Source organism: Arachis hypogaea, chromosome 11 (genome assembly GCF_003086295.3).
Source record: "Arachis hypogaea cultivar Tifrunner chromosome 11, arahy.Tifrunner.gnm2.J5K5, whole genome shotgun sequence".
Classification (NCBI taxonomy): Eukaryota; Viridiplantae; Streptophyta; class Magnoliopsida; order Fabales; family Fabaceae; genus Arachis; species Arachis hypogaea.
Window position 1 is genome coordinate 69,748,988 of NC_092046.1, and position 8,344 is coordinate 69,757,331.

General features: G+C 36.5%; 1 non-coding gene across 1 annotated transcript; it reads right to left on the bottom strand.

Annotated features, from left to right (window-relative positions):
• Positions 1–7,667: 7,667 nt before the first annotated feature.
• On the bottom strand, positions 7,668–7,775 carry LOC112725079 (small nucleolar RNA R71). The gene has a single exon (XR_003164208.1). It is a non-coding gene; the product is annotated as a small nucleolar RNA R71 (small nucleolar RNA).
• Positions 7,776–8,344: the final 569 nt, after the last annotated feature.

Sequence of the window (8,344 nt, forward strand, 5' to 3'; positions counted from 1 at the left end):
ATATTCTTATAATGCAATATTGAATTTGAGCTACAATAAATATCCAACCATCTAAACTAGTGGTATCTTATTATTGCTCCTCTCATGAGACTTATGACTTTCATTAAATTCAGCCCCTCCCTCTATTAAACATAGTACCAAGCAAATAATAGCCCAAAAAGAAGATACTTTTTTTTAATGAAATATAAATTGATATAATATAAGTGTATGTCAAATTTAGTGATAATTTGTAAATGATTTTCTTAGGAAAGTAGCAAAAATACAAATTATAACTAAATAGTATTTAGAGGGGAAAAATAATTAAATACATAGTCTGAATCTTTAAAATAAGACATAAAAAATCAATTACTAATTAAACAATTTGCTCTTGAATTTGCACAGCTGGAGCCTGCACCTAACTCAGAATTGAAGGAAAATAGAAAAAAAACATTCAAGCTGGGATAAGTTAATTACCATCCAAATACATATTATTAGAGTTGGGATAAAGGATCAAGTTGTTGATTGATAGTTTTCTCATAACATCAAGCTTGGGATAAGTTAATTATTTCTTTCATCAGAAATTCAAATTTGCCATTAAATTTTAATTTGGTCTTACTTTAGGACAAAAGCGTGAATAGAACTACAAAATGATGGCTACTTAAAGTAACATTTCCCCGAAGAATCTAGGATCCCCACCATATATATTTAATTTGTTTTATCATAATAATAGTCCTGCCTAAAAATAAACACTCTCATTTAAGCCCACACTTTTCTATTAAATTTTAACATACAACAAAGCAAAATGGAACTCTACACATTGATGAGCCCCATCAATAAATCAAACCCCACTTTAACAATAACAAAACAAGAATCCCCACAATTGAATAATAATAATAAAACTAGATAATTGAAACAGTAGTAGTTTCAAACATTTTGTTTAATTTTAGAAGCTAAGTAGAATTGAAGTATCCATGTTTGTGTTAAGAAAGAAAGAAACGAGGTAGCAGCTACCTGGATGGTGCAGCTAGTTCCTTTCTTCTATGGAAGTTTCTATGGCAGCTACAAGTGCCGCAGGTAAGAGCCCCGGTGGTTCCCTCAGCGGCGCTGGCCATGAACTCTCTTCTTCTCACAAGCTTGGCAAATTTGTTTGCATTGTAGAAACCCTGGAAATCAAATGTAGAAAAATATGAATATGATGTTTTGTAAAGAGATGTTTTGCTCAATTAACTACATCATTGATATCATTGCTCATCAATTAACTAGTGCATAAGTCTTTTGTTAGCTTCTCAACAGAAGAAGCCTTAGGACAACCCACACAAGTCCCTTTTTGGAAGGCACCATGGCTTCCCAAACCACTGACTGAGCAGGACCTAAATAACCAAACCATTATATTAGAATGATGGTTTTTACAAAATACATATAGAAACCATCTTTGATATGCAGCACATTACATGTTTTTTAAAATAACATGATATTACAAGTTCTCTAGCTAAGTCAACTGATGGCAAACAAGACAGAAAAATCATAGAGGTATCATGACATTCTATTATTATTCATAAATAAAAGTATTTTACCTAAGAATATTTTACAATAGTTAAAAGATAGATGAACCTATCCATGGAACTTCCCATTATAATGTTGAAAGACATAACTAGAATTTCTTGGTGGATATATATGTATGGATTAACTTTCTAAGTGAAAACATGAGGTAAATTAGAGGGAAGATTCACTTATCCGTTAGAGGCTATAAACTTAACATAACTCCAAAGAAATTGCCAATGCATTATGTAGACAGTGAAATCAGCACAGTATTTGTCCAAAAGTTAGAAAACAAATTCAAAATCAACAAAAATCAAGAATCAAGAACAGAAGAGAAACTGGCAGTGAAAAAATGATGCAGACAAAATACAAGAACAGAAATCAAGAGCAGAATCGATCAATGAAAAAATAGATGCAGTGAAAAATCAAGAACCAAAAATCAAGAACAGAATCAACTCAAGTACAGAACAGAAAAAAATAGAAGCATTAAAAAATCATAACAAAAATCAAGAATCAAGAATAGCAGCCAATAGAATACTAGAGAACTACAGAAAATATGCCAACCAAGAATCAAGAAAAATTAAAAATTATAACAAAAATCAAGAACTGAAATACTTAGGAACAGACTAGAATTAACTCAAGAACAGAACAGAAAAACAAATAGAAGCAATGAAAAATCAGACAAAAAAAATCAAGAACCAACCTGAGTCAGAGGCTTCATCATCATTCTCTCTCTCTCTCTCTCTCTCTCGCTCTCTCCGTAACACAAAAACCCTCACTGGGAAAAAGGAAAAAAATTCGAAGCAAAACTCCTTTGAATCACTGAAGGAAGAGAGGAGAATGAGATTCTTGGAGAGATCGAAGAGTGAGAATGATGAAAAGAAGAAAAAAAATTGGAAATACAGAAGTTCAAAGTTGTGAAGTTTCCATGAACCTTGCAATGTCCAATCCCTAGCTCTGTGTTGAAAGGACTGTAGTGTAGGAAGTGGAGGAAGACGTGGTGGCCGTCAGAAAGGGAGAGGCACTGCACGACGATGGCTAGACGGGACTCGACGATGGAGGGCGCAGAGGATGAAGACGCTGCTACCTACTGGCTCGATAGCCCAGTGAAAAATGGAAAGGGGTTAGGGGTTTGCAGCGAATAAGGGAGCGGCAGTGAAGGGAGCATCGACGGAGGCATTGCGGCATCGGCGATGTTCTTCGCAGAGTGCTGTGGTTCGTCACGGAGTGCTAGGGTTCTTCGATTTTCTTTGGAGTGCTGAAGAGAAAGTTAATCGTCAGTGTTTAGGGTGAGGGATAATGAAGAGAGGGTTAACCGCTGCCATCTGAACGAGTTAGGGTTTAGGTTCTTTGAAAGAGGGAGAAACGGGATACGGCCAGTGCACCATGAAGATGGAGAAAGATGAAGTTTCGAAGAGAGAGGGTGTGCCAATTGTGTAAGTCAAGGTCATTTCGAAGGCACTTAATTGAAACGTTTTTTTTTCCTTTGGAACCTTTTGGCCACGCTTTTGAAGCGTGCCAAAAGACTTGTAGGAAATGGCTACGCTTTTAAAATGACCCAATAATGAAACTCTGTCACCACGCTTTAAAAGCGTGCCTGTTTCTCTCTATGGCTACGCTTTTTAAGTGTAGCAAAAAAAAAGCGTGGCCAAATCTCTAATCAAATGCCACCCTCATAAAAGCATGGCCATTGACTTTTTTCGCCACGCTTTTGAAGAGTAGCAAAAAAAACGTGGCCAAATCTCTCTTCAATTGCTACCCTAATAAAAGCATGGCCATTGACCACTTTTGGCCACGCTTTTAAAGCGTGGCAAAAAAAAGCATGGCCATAGGCCATTTTTCTTGTAGTGAAAATTGGACATTCCCGGGTAATAAACAACAAGAAAAACAGTTCATATGAATTTAAGTAGAGCTGCAAATAGACACAAATAACATGAACATGAAAGAGCAGTGTAACAGCAGCAAGAACAATGTATGAACAATATGAACATCACAGCAAAATCAGAATCGCGAAATAGATAAAACAAGTAACAAGAACGGCGCAATTATCAGGCCTAAATCCACTAATGACATCCTAGCTACCTAACTACCTAATATCCACTACAAACATGCATCTCTAACTAGCCTAATTCGAACATAATCTGAAAAATAAGCAAATAACTACAAGTGATAGAGAATTTGGCGTTCGGCAGAACCTGGTATGTGTATGAACAGAGGTGAGGGCAGAGAGATGGTGGTGGTGATACGGCGGCGCTGGGAGGGAGCACGGCGGCGCGGTGGTGGAGCAGGGGCGGTGGCAGGGGGCTTCGGTTTGGGGTTAATGGTGGCGGGTGGGTTAGAAGGGAGGTAGGTGAGCGTTGTGGTGGTGGGAGGCGGCGTTGGTGGCATGGTGGTCGGCGCTGGCCGCGGGGGGGGGGGGGGGGGGGGGCAGTGGCAGAGGAGGATGGAAGGGAAGAAAGAAGAGAGGGGGGATGGGTGTCGCGGCGGGTTCGGGTGGTCGGCGGTGGTGCGGCAATTGCGGTGGTCGGAGCTGGGTGGTTGGGTGCGGTGGTGGTGGTTGCAGAGGAGGGAGGGAGTTGCAGAGAAGAGAAGAAGAAGGGGGGTTATGGGGCGCGACGGGTAGGGTTTCGCATGGAAAAGGGGTTAGTTTAGTATAAATAGGACTTTTTACTATTGTGTTAAAAATCTCTGGAACACATTATGTAACTTTTACATTCTGAGACCTCCATGGGAGGCTGGCCACTTGGCCATGTCTACCCTATTTTTACTTATGTATTTTCAACGATAGAGTTTCTACACACCGTAGATTAAGGTGTGGAGCTCTGCTGTTCCTCATGAATTAATGCAAAGTACTATTGTTTTTCTATTCAATTCAAGCCTATTTCTTCTCTAAGATATCCATTCACATACAAGAACATGATGAATGTGATGATTATGTGACGCTCATCATCATTTTTACTTATGAACGCGTGGCTGACAAACACTTCCGTTCTACATGCAAACAAGCTTGAATGCATATCTCTTAGCCTCCTGATCTAAGATCAGAGTCTTCGTGGTATAGGCTAGAATTAATGGTGGCCATTCTTGAGATCTGGAAAGTCTAAACCTTGTCTGTGGTATTCCGAGTAGGATTTGGGAAGGGATGGCTATGACGAGCTTCAAACTCGTGAGTGCTGCGCGTAGTGACAGACGCAAAAGGATTACTGAATCCTATTCCAGTATGATTGAGGACCGACAGATGATTAGCCGTGCGGTGACAGCGCATTTTGGACCATTTTCACTGAGAGGACGGGATGTAGCCATTGATGACGGTGATGCCCAACATACAGCTTGCCATGGAAAGGAGTATGAAGGATTGGATGAAAGCAGTTGGAAAGCAGAGATTCAGAAGGAACTAAGCATCTCCAGACACTTATCTGAAATTCTTACCAATGAATTACATAAGTATCTCTATCCTATTTTATGTTTTATTTCTTTTAATTATTAAAACTCTATAACCATTTGAATCTGCCTGACTGAGATTTACAAGGTGACCATAGCTTGCTTCAAGCCGACAATCTCCGTGGGATCGACCTTTACTCACGTAAGGTTTATTACTTGGACGACCCAGTTCACTTGCTGGTTAGTTGTGCAAAGTTGTGACAAAGAACTAAGATTATGAACGTGCGTATTAAGTCTTTAACGCCGTTACCAAGGAATGAACGATCAGGATTTCGTGCACCAAGTTTTTGGCGCCGTTGCCGGGGATTGTTCGAGTTTGGACAACTGACGGTTCATCTTGTTGCTCAGATTAGGTAATTTTATTTTAATTTTAAGCTTTTTGTTTTTATTCTTTTATTTTTGAAAAATTTTCAAAAAAAATTATATTTAGAAATTAAATTATTCTATGACTTCAGAATTTTTAAGAATAAATTCTAGAGTTTCTTCATGATCTGTTGAAGCCTGGCTGGCTGTCAAGCCATGTCTAAATTTTTGGACTGAGGCTTCCACTTATCATGGAAAGAGTCCTTGGACTCTCATCTAATCAGTTGTTATATGCCTGATTTGTATCTACTGAAGCTTGGCTGGCCATTGGCCATGTCTAGTGTTTTGGACCGGAGCTTTCACTGAAAGCTTGGCTGGCTAGTGAGCCACGTCTAATTTCTGGACCGGAGCTTTAGACTAACGTTGAATGATTCCTAGAATTCTCATTAAAAATTTTGAAATCCTTAATTTTCTTTTTCCAATTAATTTTCGAAAAAAACAACCAAAAAAAATTAATAAAACCATAAAACCAAAAATATTTTATGTTTCTGGTTTGAGTCTAGTGGCGAATTTTAAGTTTGGTGTCAATTGCATCTTTTTAATTTCATTAAAATTTTTGAAAACTCATGCATGGTGTTCTTCATAATCTTCAAGTTGTTCTTGACGATTTGCTTTGTTTGATCTTTGCATTTTTATGTTTTGTGTCTTTTCTTGTTTTTCATATTCATTTTCAATTTGTTAGTGTCCAAAGTTTGAAAATTTCTAAGTTTGGTGTCTTTCATGTTTTTCTTTTCTTAAAAAATTTTCAAAAATAAGTTCTTGGTGTTCATCTTGACATTCAAAGTGTTCTTGCATGCATCATGTGTTTTGATTCATAATTTTCATGTTTTGAGACTTTGGGTTGTTTTTCTCTTTCTTCATTAAAAATTCGAAAATCAAAAAAATATCTTTCCCTTATTTTCTCATAAATTTTCGAAAATTTGACTTGAATTTTTCAAAACTTTTTAAAATTTAGTTGTTTCTTATGAGTCAAATCAAATTTTCAATTTAAAAATTCTATCTTTTTCAATTCTTTTTTTTCAAAAATCAAATCATTTTCATTTTTATTTCATAATTTTCGAAAATTTCAAATTGATTTTCAAAAATCTTTTTCTTATTTGGTTTCATAATTTCAAAATCTTTACTAACAATTAATGTGATTGATTCAAAAATTTTAAGTTTGTTACTTGCCTAGTAAGAAAGGTTCAATCTTTAAATTTTAAAATCATATCTTTTTGTTTCTTGTTAGTCAAGTAATCAACTTCAATTTTCAAAATCAAATTTTTTTAAATTCAAATCTTTTTCAAAATTATTTTCAATCATATCTTTTTCAATGTCAATCACATCTTTTTCAAAATCAATTTCGAAATCTTTTCTAACCTCTTATCCTTTCAAAATTGATTTTCAAATCTTTTTCAATTAACTACTTAACTTTTTATTTTGATTCTTATCTTTTTCAAAACCACCTAACTACTTTTCCCTCTCTAATTTTCAAAAACTACTAACCCCTTTTTCAAAATTCTTTTTAATTAACTAATTGTTTTAAATTTTAATTTTATTTTGTTTCTCTTTTAATTTTCGAATTTTAACTTTAATTTTAAATTAAAAACAAAAAAATATTTTTATTTTATTTTATTTTCGAATTCTCCCCCTCATCTCTTTCTAATTATTTTATCTATCTACTAACACTTCTCTTCTTCTTAAAAATTCGAACCCTCTCCCTCTTTCTGTGTTCGAATTCTTTTTCTTCTCTTCTACTCACATAAAGGAACCTCTTTACTGTGGCAAAGAGGATCCCTATTATTTTCTGTTCCCTTCTTTTTCATATGAGCAGGAGCAAGGACAAGAATATTCTTGTTGAAGCTGATCCGAAACATGAAAGGACTCTGAAGAGGAAGCTAAGAGAAGCTAAAACACAACACTCTGAAGAAGACTTTACTGAAATTTTCGAAAAAGAAGTAGAGATGGCCGAAAATAATAATAATGGTGGAGATGTAATGAAGATGCTTGGTGACTTTACTGCACCAAATTCCAACTTACATGGAAGAAGCATCTCAATCCCTGCCATTGGAGCAAACAATTTTGAGCTAAAGCCTCAATTAGTTTCTCTGATGCAACAGAATTACAAGTTTCATGGACTTCCATCAGAAGATCCTTTTCAGTTCTTAACTGAATTCTTACAAATCTGTGATACTGTTAAGACCAATGGGGTTGATCCCGAGGTCTACAGGCTTATGCTTTTCCCGTTTACTGTAAGAGACAGAGCTAGAATATGGTTGGACTCTCAATCTAAAGATAGCCTGAACTCTTAGGATAAGCTGGTTACGGCTTTCTTAGCCAAGTTCTTTCCTCCTCAAAAGCTTAGCAAGCTTAGAGTGGATGTTCAAACCTTCAAATAGAAAGAAGGTGAATCCCTCTATGAAGCTTGGGAGAGATACAAGCAACTGACCAAAAAGTGTCCTTCTGACATGCTTTCAGAATGGACCATCCTGGATATATTCTATGATGGTCTGTCTGAATTATCAAAGATGTCATTGGACTATTCTGCAGGTGGATCCATTCACCTAAAGAAAACGCCTACAGAAGCTCAGGAACTCGTTGACATGGTTGCAAATAACCAGTTCATGTACACTTCTGAAAGGAATCCTGTGAGTAATGGGATGCCTCAGAGGAAGGGAGTTCTTGAAATTGATACTCTGGATGCCATATTGGCTCAGAAAAAAATATTGACTCAACAAGTCAATATGATTTCTCAGAATTTGAATGGATTGCAAGCTGCATCCAACAGTACTAAAGAGGCATCTTCTGAAGAAGAAGCTTATGATCCTGAGAACCCTACAATAGCAGAGGTAAATTACATGGGTGAACCCTATGGAAACACCTATAATCCCTCATGGAGAAATCATCCAAATTTCTCATGGAAGGATCAACAAAAGCCTCAACAAGGTTTTAATAATGGTGGAAGAAACAGGTTTAGCAATAGCAAGCCTTTTCCATCATCCACTCAGCAACAGACAGAGAATTCTGAGCAGAATCCATCTAG